Raw genomic sequence first — 13,436 nt, 5'->3', positions numbered from 1 at the left:
CCTCTTCAAGGTGAGTCTTGCGGGTCCAACTGGGCCCTGCTGGGACCTACCTCTTCAAGTCCCCCCAGTCCAATGTTCTTCTCATGAATTGTTAATAAGTGAGGTGAACTTTTGGACTTAAGCAAAGGGTTTTAAAAAGGGTTTTTAGTTTTAAGGTTTTCCGTGGGGATTCTTCCCGTGGTTTTCCTAATGTCACGCAGAAATTCCCGACTTTTCTGCTTGATCTTTGGGTATGATGCGGGTAGGTGTGTAACCTTCTCGCAAGTCAGGAGCGTTGAGTTTCACTTGTAGATTCTCCACGACGTTTTGGTAGTTTTAGACATATGATCAATTATGTTAAACAACCAATTCCATCTTGGAGCTTCAAACAATCTAGTTCTCAACGTTCCCGCTATGCGGGGATGTTATTTCCCTTTCCACAAGCATGGCCCAGAAGATCCTTCTTGGTTTTAATTCCCTGCAAGTGCTAAGTATGTGAAGGGTTTCGCCTTGACACTGTACCCGCACTCGTCTTATAGTTACTTGACTTCCAAGGTATTCTTGGCTTCAATTCCCTGCAGGTGCTAAGTATGTGAAGGGTTTCACCTTAACACTGTACCCGCACTTGTCTTACGGTTTCTTGGTTACCAAGGTATTCTTGGCTTCAATTCCCTGCAGGTGCTAAGTATGTGAAGGGTTTCGCCTTGACACTGTACCCGCACTTGTCTTACGGTTTCTTGGTTACCAAGGTAAGGGGGTATATTCCCTCTTATTTTTGAATCTTTGAATCTTTTTGAATCTTTTTGAAATTCGAAGAGTTGGTGAAAGGATAAGAACAGTCCAAACTGTTGAAGGGACGTTAGCGTCGTCTAACAGTTTCTTCTGACAGTTTCAGGACGTGCAGGCAGTTATGGCGACGTGACAGTATATGGTCATTCCAGACGCTTTTTCAGGCGCGTGGGCGCGAGTTTTCGGGCGTGTGGGCGCGAATTTTACGGCACGCGTCCTGTCGATAGCTGTTGCCAGCTTGCTTTCCACGTGTCGTTGTCTCATTGTGCCTGCGCTTTTCCCTCTCCCCCGCATTAAATTCATCGCATTCATTGCGATGGGTATATAAAGGGGGAAGAGGATGCATCCCAACTTACACCTTCACTTCACTCTTCTTCTTCTAAACGATTTCTGGCGAATACTCTAACTTTTCCGCCGAGCATTCTCCTGAAATCGTTCTCTTTCATACCTCCAAAATATCTTCTACTCATGATCCTGAGGTTACTGCCGAAGAGTCCGACGTATACCCTGAGAACCCGATGTCTGCGTCTGACAAGGACGATAAGAGTACTGCTGGCGAGTGCCAGTGTGCTCTTTCTGTCGATCTATACAGCTATATCGTCAAGAAGTTCATGCTCGATCCTTACGAGCCTGAGTTTCCGGAGCCTCACCAGACGGTGTACGATGCCCCCAAGGGTAAGATAGGGGTTTATGCCTCATCCTTCCTATATGGGAATCTCAGATTCCCATTAACGAAGTTCGTATACCGTGTTCTGGAGAAACACGGTGTACATTTGACGGAGGTGCACCAGATGGCGATCGCAAAGGTTCGCCACTTTGAATGGGTGTGCCGCATTCTGGGCGTTGAGCCGCGCGTCGACCGCCTGATGACCTTCTATTCCTGGAGGTGCATCCAGGGCTGGTATACCTTGGTCACTCGGATCAAGGGTTTGAAGATCTGTGCTACCGAGCGCAGTCTTCGGTCTTGGAAGCGGGAGTTTTTCTATATCTCCGCTCGTGTCGTCCCCATAGCGATGACGTTCAAGAACGGGAGAGCACTCCCCAACCTTCACGCCTCCAACTACCAGGAGACTGAATGGTTTACCAAGATCTCCGGATCCAGACTCCGGTTTACCGCTTTACGGAGTCTGGGATGGTGATGCTCGGGATGAGCCGGGTATGGAAGGATGCCGGTTCTGGGACGCCGCAAGTACCTATCATCCTTGAATACGGTTCGAATTCTATTCCCTACGGTATGCTCCATCTCTTTTTGCTGATTTAGGGTTTTTCTTCTAACTGTTTTTCTGTTTATTTTCAGAGGGAAACAACTTGCAATCTCTTCTGCAACCGCGTGAGAGCGGTAGTCCCGCTCGGCTGGGTACTCGTGCTCTTGATGAGAACGAGTTGCCCATCCTGGAGCAAACGGCGGATAGGTTCGTGGAGGTCTACCCGCCGGGCCACGAGATTTTGAGCGCCACGCGGCCAGGTAAGGGATTCTTTAACCCTCGCCCTCTTCATGCTCAAACCTCTGCTGGAGTTTCCCTAATTTTATCATCTTCTGATGAGGGATCCGCAGATGGGCCTTTCTTCGTGAAGAAGAAGAAAGCTGCCGGTGTGAAGGGCAAGGCGAAGGTCGCCTCCACCGCCGATCAGGGAAATCGGTCCGACTCGGAGACCGAAAGCGAGGAGGCAGTGGGGAACCCTGGTGATGGTGAGACCACTGTTCCGGAGGTTGAGACAGCTGTCACCTCCGGGCAGCCCAGTACGATGACGGTGACCGGCGTGAAGAGGCCGGCTCCATCGGGTTCGTCTCCGCCTGTCAGAACCTTCAAGCTCAAGAAAACTCGTAAGTATAAATTAATCTTACCCGCAATTCTTTCCGCCATTGTTTTCAATATTTTGTCTTCATGCAGGCGTGGATGCAACCGCATTCCAGAGTGGAGCGGGAAGGAGCATCTCTAGACCCATGACGGTAGGTTTGGTCAATCTACCCGAGGCGATGACCCAGGCGGCTGTGCCTGTTTGCAGTGTTGGTTCAGTTGCTCATCCCGTTGAGGCAACTGTTCCAATTGTGACGTCATCTCCGCCGGCTGTCAGTGCCATCTTTACTGCATCCTTCACTGAGCCGGCGATGATTTTTTCTGCGGGCTCCTCCGCAGCGGCGGCGGCCTCGGTTGTGAGTTCACCTCCGATGGTCTCTACCGCGACGGCTTCAACCGTGCCTCCGGCACCGGCGACTACCTCGTCCCCGGCCGGTTCATCAGGTATGTTCAGGGTTGGGGCTTCTAGTCAATCTCTGCCTCCTTCCTATCTGCCTGACCTCTTGGATGGATATCCCTTAGGTTCGGGTGATGGGTTTGGCGGCTACCGGCCTGTTGTCGACCCTACAGGTGCGTAGGGTTATTTTGGCCTATTATCTTTTTTTTTTCTCTTTTTTTTTATCATTTTTTCCTAACCGCTTTTTGTTTTTGCAGTTTCGGATTCCAATGAGGTGTATGTTCCACGGTGGAACATCCGCCGGGGAACAACCCTTCGAACGGCTGTTGACTGCGTCTAGTGGGCGCGTCACGCAGCCCCAAGTGGTGCTTTGGGGGAAGCCATGTCTAGCTACCAAGAGGGTAAGCTGACGAATGAGCTTCGGATTCTCCTTGCCCGGATGCAGCCGCGCGTCGAGTTGCTTTGTCGTGAAAACGACAAGTTAAAGGCGGCGCGTAGCCAGGAAGTGGCTCAGGCGCGGGCTATCCAGGAGAACAGGAGACTTGCCGCCATTGTTGCGGAGAAGGAAAAGGCCTTCAAGGCCCTCGAGGTTGAAGTTCAGGCCCGGTTCGAGGCCCGTTCCAAGGCTACCCAAGCTGTTAACGAACAACTTAGGTTGGCTAAGGAAACTGCGCGGAACGCGACCGAGAGGGCCACCAGAGCTGAAGCCATTGCTGAGCCATTGGCTTGGAAACCTACCTTCGGCTATAAATACTCCAACACCTTGGAATGGTAAGGACATCATCTGATATCTCATTATCTTATCTTCTCTAGCAATCTCTTAATATACACTTATATTCAGAGCAATCTAGTCTGATTCTCACGCCGGAGGGTGGTCACAAGGAGGAACCCCCCTTCTCATTGACGAGCTTACGGTGTCTGTTTTGCAGGTCACCTGAAGAACAACTTTCTTTGCTGGACCTCATCCTCGTGGGAAACATCTATTTAACCCCCAGATTGTCCGTAATCTGCCCGGGGTCGATTAGTGTTTCTTCATTGGCGCCATCCGTGCATAAAAGCTAGAACTAATTCTTAGTTTTTTCAAAATTTCTGAAGAAATGGTTAACGTTACTCCGGTCCCAAAGCCAGTAAGTGACCAAGAAACCCCGGTAACCACAACCCCAGCAACTGGGGGGAACACCGGCGGTTATACAAATTTTACGAACACTACCCCGGTTACCCAAGCCGGGACAAGTGCAGTAAACAATATTTCACTGGGGTTCACTGATGCCCAGTTGGAGAAACGGACGAGGGTCCCTCGCCAAACACTCGATCAAGTTAAGGCGTGGGCCGAAGCACGTCAGAAAGAGTTCCAAGCTGAGTTGGATGAACGCTTGCGTTCACTTCAACAGGCTGACGAATTCGGCAGTACTCGCCAACATCTCAACATGAACAGTGAGTGCGAGTCCTCGGACGATGAGCGGGAAGAATCCGATACCGACGCAAACCCTCGCCATAAGGCAAAAGGGAAGCGTAAGGAAACGGACTTCCAACCGACAAGGAATTTTGGAGAAACCTTTAAACCAACGAACGCGGGGAGAAACCCACGTGACTTCTCCAAAACCTTTAGACCAACTGCTACAAATGCAGGAAAGTCCAAGTTTGCAAGGGACATTGCGGAAGCAATCGCCCCGAGAAGTGCCAAACAAATGTCCAACATCGGCACTTATGATGGTCTATCCGACCCAGACGATCACTTGAACAGATTCATTGCGGGGGCAACCGTCAGTAACTGGACGGAACCCACGTGGTGTTACATTTTCCAGATGACACTGGTTGGAGCGGCCAGGGCATGGTTCGATCGTTTACCAGTCCACCACATCTATGATTGGGCGGACTTTCAGAACAAGTTCAGCCAACACTTCAGCCAACAGAGGAAATATACTGAAGAACAGTGGACGATCCTCAACTGCGTTAGTGAGGAGGATGAATCTTTACTAGACTCATACATAGTATGCATCCATACATCGAATTTTAGGTTAAAATCAGTCCGTTACCTTCGAATTTGATGACGTAGGGTTTGCTTCACTCTACAGACAGGCGTCGAGAGAGAACGTAGTGAGAGAAAGAAAGTGGTGACTAGTGAGTTCCAGATATTTTTTTGTTTGTTTTCCTTTTTATATAAGGCATCGGGCGGGAAATTTCTCATTAAAACCAACCAAACAAATTTATTATTATTATTATTATTATTATTATTATTATTATTATTATTATCTTGAATAAACAACCACTTTCGTCCATGTGATTCGGTCATTTTTATTATTTCCGTTTGGAAGGATTTTTTTTTAAGAAATCACAGTTGAATTGACTCTGTTTTCAAGGCCAAAAAGGTGGTCATGGTTTTGGAGGCCGACAAGTTTTGACTTGCGCTTGTATTGAAGGACGTATCAAATAGTTTGGTAGATAGGAAAAGACGGAATAACATAAAAATGATAGTGAGTGGCGTGGGGTTGGTAGGTGACGGCGGCGGGCGGTAATGGAGGTGGTTGGTGCCTGTGGGTGGATAGGTGGTGGTGAGCGAAGGTAGTGGTAGGTGTCAGCGGTGGTGGCGATGGCCAAGAGCGATGGTTAATGGCGGTTGGCCAACCATATAAATTATAATTGTTCCTTTTTTCAATTTAATATTGGCTTGGATAATTTGATAAATGAGTGTATCTTGGTACCTTTGTAGTAACTTAACGGGAAACAACTAGAGGAAGTTAGTGAATTGGATGGTTTGTTGCAAGTCTTAGAAATGTTGATAACGAAAATGCCTACAAAAATCTTTTTGTACAGAAATGATGAAAACCATAGGGACGAATATAGCAACTTACTCTTTTTTTTAACTTTTTTAATCGCGGCGATTTATTATTAATTAAAACATAAACCGTTACAAGCTAGCCACGAGCTAGAACAAGAACAAAGCATTGAATTACATCAAATGAACTTAAAAATCATGCAAATCCGACCACCACTGCATCCCTAAAGCTTTAGACCAATTATTGATCCATATATAATACACCCCAGTGTTGTTGCGTTATTTTTGTCCCATTTGACCTAGGATGGCTAATAACTTGCAAATGCCAACACCACACCACACCACACCACACACATGGTTTGGTCAAATTGGAATTGAATAATCAAGAAATACGTATTGCAATAAAATCTATAAACGTAACATAAGTTTTATAAACTCAGCTACACGGTTAAGTTTTGATTTGTTTTTATAAAAGTTTTTGATACATTGTTGATTATACTGTGCGCATGATTCGATCGTTACAATTGTGGCCCTTACTTTTTTATCACAATTTCTTTTGTCTGATCAATGATCCATTACAATGGGGGCATCCAATTTCTTTTGTGTATTGCAAAAAAACATGTGAAACAAAATTGACGCAAATTCCCTTCTTGGTTATGATAACCATAACCATATTAGTATTTTAGTTATGGTACTTTATTTCATTCAAGTCTCTGGTTAATATTAATATGTAGGTTACTTTGAGCGAACTTAACTATAACGATTATAGATATAGCCTATACATATATATCCATTTGAAATGTTTATGAAAGAACTTTCGATATTATAATAAAGAGTCTCTCAATTTGGTTTTATCTAAATGGTATGTGAAAAGTAAAACCGTGTGTGACCGAATGGGTATCAACTATGTAGCGGAGAGTAAGGTGCAACGGGATGAGATCAGTACTGACAGGTACTAGTATCGAAAATCACAAATTTTGCTACTCGGTACCGGTATTTCATTTAAATTTGAGAAAGGGTTTACTCTATAGAATAGTAACTAAGTTTTAAAGTTGTTTTAATTAGGTCACTAAAAAAATCTTTTGTTACAATTAGGTCATTGAAGTTTTTTTTGTTCCAATCCTAGATATTTTACCTGAATAGCAGGTAATCTAGTTTTTTTTTTTTTTAATATTTTGACTTTGCATAATAACTTTTCAAGGTTGGAAAAATTAGTAAAAAATGCGAAATATAATTTTAAAATTCCAAAAAATTGCAAAAAAAATCAACAAAATTGCAATAAATTATGAAAATATAAAAAAATTGCAAAAGTTATAACATCAGGTCATGCAATTTTTTGGTTTCAAAAATTATAACTCCGAAAATCTATTAAAATTATAACATTAGGCTGTGCAAAAATTATAGCTCCACAAGTCTATTAAAATTCAAAACATATAACAAAAAGATAAAAATATAACCATTATCTTTGTTTCTTTTTAATAGTTTTACAATTTTTTAAATTTTTCGCAATTTATTGCGGTTTTGTTTTTTATTTTTGTTTTTTTTTATTTTTTTTGCAATTTTTTGGAATTTTAAAATTATATTTTCTCATTTTTTTACTAATTTTTCCAACCTTTAAAAGTTATTATGCAAAGTCAAAATATTAAAAAATAAAAAAAAAACTAGATTACATGCTATTCACGTAAAATATCTAGGATTGGAAAAAAAAATTTCAATGACCTAAGTGGAACAAAAGATTTTTTTAGTGATCTAATTAAAATAATTTAAAATTTAGTTATTGAATGAAACCTTAAATATAGATGTATTGTCACACACACACTCAAGTGGCACGAATTCACTTATAAAATTCACTACTGTCAAATGGTCAAAATGTTGCAAGTTCAATTGCATTGTCAAAGAAAGTAAGAAACACAATTTCAAACATAATAATGTTATGACTTTGTCAAATGGTCAAAATGTTGCAAGTTCAATTGCATTGTCAAAGAAAGTAAGTAACACAATTTCAAACATAGTAATGTTATGACTTCAAGATCAGCAAATATAGTTTTTAAAATATTAGGTTTTACAATTCAAAAAGGAGATAGTGGCGCAGCTTGTTGCACGCTTACCTTCTGTTTCGATGTAATCTAAACTTACAGATCTGAAAATATATATATTTTGGGGTGAGTATTATCAAATATACTGCAATGATTCCAACTTTCCAATTAAAAAAGATTGTAAATTAAGCAAAAAAAAAATAGACAACTTTAACGTCGCATGTTTGTTCTTTTTTACAAAAGTCTTGCGAGATCAATAAGAGTCCACCTTTTTTTATTTAATATTCTTCAATTAACATTTATTATCAATCAAAACATTGGGGAAGACATTCATTTGCCAAGACAATCAATGAGGGTTACTTCATAAAGCAAATAGGTAGTGATATTTGAGCGGTGGTGTTGACTAATCATTTTTACAGTATTGGTTTTGAGTCGGTTAATTTGACATACAAATAGCATTAGATTTGTTGTCAATTTTTTCTTGCGTCGTTCAATTTATAATTGATCTTGTTAATTTAGCCTTCTTTTTTTTTACCCACTCACATGGGATTATAACCGAGTATTTAAATACACTGAAGTAGGTTAGACTAAAATATATTGTCAAATTCTAACAATGATTTTGAAACAAAAAGTATTAATTAAAGTGTAGAAGCGGTTTGCTTTACAACTTTGTGAACTTTTTGAAGATTTAAAAATAAGATTGTTTTTTAGCCGAACAAGGTTAGAAGTGGAGAGAATTTCGAGAATATTGTTCGTTGTTCTTTTTTATGGTATACTAGTAGAAATCGTAAAGCTAGAGTCGTTTGGGACGAGCGGTTTAAAAATCCTCTCTTATTAATGTAAATAATTTTTCTAGTTCCGAATAGTTTGTTAAGAGCTCGGTTTTTATTCCATCACAACTTTTTAAAAAAAAAAAGGAAAAAGAAAAAAAGTTTAAACCAAACTATATTGTCAAATTCTAACAACGATTTGGTGATTTTTTTTTGAACGACTAACAAGCATAGAATGCCTAGGTACTCCGTATGGGCGACCCAATGGCTAAAGGCCACTGCCAGCTGGCCCAACCCAGCCGTATAGAGCCCTTAAGCGCCTCTAAGTTATCTCCAGTTCCGGGTAAAGTCCACCCGCCCGAAAGCCCACTAGTGGTAAAACCCGGATGTCCTCAGGATCGAACTGGAGATCACAAAGATCCCAGTATTCTTTCATTTAGCTACCCATGTCCCCCCACAAAGATCTCAGTCTTCTTTCATTGGGTTATCCATGTCCCCCCAAAGTGTAATAAGTGAGAATTGAACTTGGGTCTCCGTTGAGAAACCAAACTCCCTACCACCACACCACATTGGAAAGAACGATTTTGGTGAAAAAATGATAACCTTACTTGTATTAACTAACTCAAATTGCGGAAATTTTGAAATGAGTAGCCAAGCCAACTAAGGTTAACTTACGTAAAGTCCAAAATGCTCTCCCAGACGTGTTTGAACTTCAAAGTTTGCAAATGGAATAATAGGTTAGGTTGTTTGGATGAGAAGTGGAGTAACTAAATTAATATGCCTATTTAGGGTTGTTTAAAAGATTTGCGACTTGTTGCGTGGCTCGCGTAGATTAAATCCTAAAATTTAATTAGTATACCAAAATAAGAAAAAAAAAATTAAACATAATACAAATACTGTGTCATCACTCTTTAAAACATCATAAAAAGAGAAGAAAAATAAAACATATTATAACATTCTCTTATTTAAAACTTTTTTAAAACATCATAAAAAGAGAAGAAAAATAAAACATATTATAACATTCTCTTATTTAAAACTTTTATATAAAATGTATTGTAAATTTATAATTTTGACTTTTATATATGAATATTTGTAAAAAAGAAGAAAAAATAGTAAAAATTAACAAGCTTGGCTTGAGTTTTAAACCAGCCGAGCTCGAGCTATAACTAAACTAGATCAATGATGATTCATTTTGTCGTAGGAATAGTGAAATGGGCCATTAGTCAAACGGAACCATGTAGACATTTAAGGTAGTGCGTAGTAAAATAACGATAATGCTTCTAAGTTTATGAACACGGAAACTCATTTATTTTGTATGATGGATTAAGTTGCGGCCATGGAACCCACCCCCCCCCCCCCCCCCCCCCGAGGTAAGGCAACTATACAATCTTTTTAGTAATGTTGTCATTTCCTAGAGCTGTAAACAAACTTACAATCTTTTTAGTAAGTTTGTTAATAGTTAACAAACAAATGAACAATTTACAAAATTATTTCTACCTAGATTCATTATTTTCGACAAACTTTCTTTCCGGCCTAAAATTTTCAAGGCTCAAATGGTAAAAGCCGAAACCAAACCGAAAATCAAAAAAACCAAAACCGAACGGTTTTAAAATTCCAAAAACCGCAAGTTACGGTTTTCAGTTTGGTTTTAGCCCAAAACCGCACCACGCACACCCCTAGATATCCATTTCCTTTCTCTCGTTAAGTGAACTCGGGAACATACTAGTGTAAGTATTTCTTTTTATTAGGAATGAAATACTAACTGTTTCCTTCCTATCTTCTTATAATACCAATTTAAACTTCTCATTAACACAATAATTTTTCAAACACCTGTAGAAAGATTGACTATAACTTAAAATGCAATGTATGGAGTAGCTTTTCAAATGAACAAATGCAATTCCTACAACCGCTCCTGGCCTGAATTTACCGCAATCTCCAATAAATAAAACTTTTTTGCGCCTTTTCTCCACAGGAATGCATTAGCTTGAAAATTATTAAAGCGTGTTCAATAAATGCGCCAAGTAGTTTTAGTTACTATTATTACACACGCAAAGCAAACATATCCGCAAAGTAAACTAAAGTTTTTAAACTAAACTAAAAGATTTAGAAAATGGCATTGACTGATGGCTAATTTGCTTACTAACAAGATCAAAGGCCAATTTTTTATGTTTGGAGGCTCAAATGTTTCAGATAATAAATACTATGTTTGAAGAAGCAGGGTCGTGTTTCTAGCTTTTTGCGTAGGTCATTTTAGTACTTTTATTTTACTAATTTTGACGTTATTTTACTAATCTCGTGGGCAAAAGTGAAATTGCACTAATTTTGACGTTATTTTACTAATCTCGTGAAAATAACGTTAAAAGTGACGGACGGTTAATCAGGCATCATGTAGTGGCGTTGATAGCCGAAAGACAAGGGTACATGCACCGATCAGCCGGTGTCCCGATGATTGAGTGCTATGTGCCTTATGTCCAAGGCTTGATGCAAAACTACTATCGAGCCGGGGGTCTCACCGAAAGCAGCCTCTCTATCCTTATAGGGTAGAGGTAAGGCTGTCTACATCTTACCCTCCTCAGACCCTACCATAGCTTTGCTATTGGTGGGATATACTGAGTACGATGATGATGATGATGATGATTTTAGTACTTTTAAGGTTTTCCGTTAACATTGATAGAATAAAGGATGAAATAAACACACCTCAAGAAAAGTAGATCCTGCGGAGTTCCCCTTGGGAGGCCTTGCGCCTACAGACTGGGCACTTAGCTTGAACAGCAATTGCAGCTCTTATGCAAACTTCACAAAATACGTGACCGCACCAGGTGGCCATCTGATCAACTAGCGGCTTCATGCAAATTGGACACTCCAAGGTAGGGGGCTGCAGCAATAGACTTAAATCAGTTGTAATCAAATAACAAAAAAGTAGCTACTAAAAACGCTCCAATCAAAATACACATATCCCAGAGAGTATTAATTACCGTTGAACCGCAGGCTGGAGAGTTGGAGGTAGGCGTCAGAGGAGGTGATAGTGGTGGCTCTGGCTGTGAATATCAACATGAAACCAATTTTAATTGATACGCTCATTGCCAGACAAAAATGAAGAAAAACTTTATACAGTTAACTAAACGAATACTAAAAAACAATAAATACTTTCTAAGACAGTTTTAACCATCGGTCACAGTCACACAATTGTGCATATATTACACATGTATATGCATGTCTATATGTTTGGTAATATGCATGACACCAGAGAGTTGTGGTATTACCATAGAACTCCCAGTTCCTCCCAAATGCAGGCAGATGTTGGCCCGTGGTGGCTGTGACTCGACTCTCCTTCTTACATTGCGCTGGTGATTATCAATCCTTTGAGAGCGGATAGCTGCCTGGAAAAAGATAGATACTTGTTAATATATAATCTAAATACTTGATACACAGATATAAAGAAAGGGTAGGTTATTAATAAATGGACCTGCTCAGCAATATGATTAGTAAGAAGAGCACCAAATGCATGCCATGGGTCACCATTGTCTTCTACTGGCCCATGTGGTGGTGAAGGAGATGGTGGCGGTGAAGCATTGAGATCAGGATGCCAGCGTTCCTCTTTAACAAGTAATCAGTAAGATGATATAAGTTTATGGCATAATATTAACATTCTTCAAGATAAGTATACAATATACATAGCAAGGGACAAGATCCCAAAGGGAACATATGAACAATTGTTATGCATGTAACAATCAGATTGGAAAGCACATCACCAACAAACAATCAGTTAAAAGTTTACTAAAACCTCTATGCACTTTAAATAAGCTTCTTCAATTATGAATAAAAGAAACTAAAAACAACTGAAGGATGTACAAGTTACAGCAAATACAATGAAACAGTTTTGAGTCACATTTTACAGCAAATACAATAATAAAACAGCAAGTTAGAAAACAGGTTTAACAAACAATTCATCAGGAAAATAGTAATCAAATGAGTCTATGGTATGAAAAACTGAAATCTATAAAATGATTAACAAAGTTATGAAAAAACTAATTTCAGAATTGTTTGCTGGTAAATTGTCTTTAAGGCTGCACTAATCATGACTCGATGAAGAACCGAAAGAGAGAACAATAAAAGAATAAATAAGCACGATCAATCAAGTGTGCGTGTTTACCTGACTCTGAATCACTAGAGTGTGTGCCCCTAGAGCTGCTAGCCTGTCATAATAATAATATAATAATTGATAAGGCATTGTGTTTGGTATATAACACATAATGCAAATGATTACGGAATTACCTCAAGAACAGATGGTGACGGCTCATCGGTGTGCTGCCTCTGTGTGCTCATGCCTGACTGACTGCTTATAGCCACAAAGAAACAGAATTAGTAATAATAATAATAATAATAATAATAATAATAATAATAAATTAAAGTAGAATGTCCCTCTATTGTTAACTAAAAAAACCTGTTTTTTCAACTTCTAAACAAATAGGAATAAACAGCTATGTATAGATTACTATTATTATAACAACATGATTGATAGGAATACAAAAGCTTTCTACCTGAAGAGGTAGGTCCCAGCAGAGCCCAGTTGGTCCCGCAAGACTCACCTTGAACAGGGACGTCTGCGCAAAGGCCATCTGCTCCCGCAGGACCCACCATGCTCAGAGAACCTTACGCGCAGTACGCAAGCTGTACACGCAGGGAAAGCCTCCCAATGGTAAAGTACCCCGCCTGTTCCCGCAGTTGCGGATACAAGCCATCAGGGAAGGCTACCCGCAAACAGCAGGGCTACACGCACAAGACACTAGATACTTCAGTAGTCACATGAAGGGATGAGCAAGGCGGGAACAATCCCTCCTAAATGAGCCAGTCTATGATTCTGAAAGATCTTTTGTACTATACCTACCA

The 13,436-nt window shown here is 40.1% G+C and overlaps 1 pseudogene; it reads right to left on the bottom strand.

The window, feature by feature from the left end:
• The window catches only part of LOC143557543 (topless-related protein 1-like), a 29,626-nt pseudogene extending 16,754 nt beyond the window's left edge, over positions 1-12,872 (bottom strand).
• Positions 12,873-13,436: the final 564 nt, after the last annotated feature.

Source organism: Bidens hawaiensis, unplaced genomic scaffold (assembly GCF_021521415.1).
Source record: "Bidens hawaiensis isolate Kalapana, Puna unplaced genomic scaffold, B.hawaiensis_p1.1 tig00019034_1, whole genome shotgun sequence".
NCBI classification, from domain to species: Eukaryota; Viridiplantae; Streptophyta; class Magnoliopsida; order Asterales; family Asteraceae; genus Bidens; species Bidens hawaiensis.
This window is presented reverse-complemented; position numbering and strand designations above follow the sequence as displayed.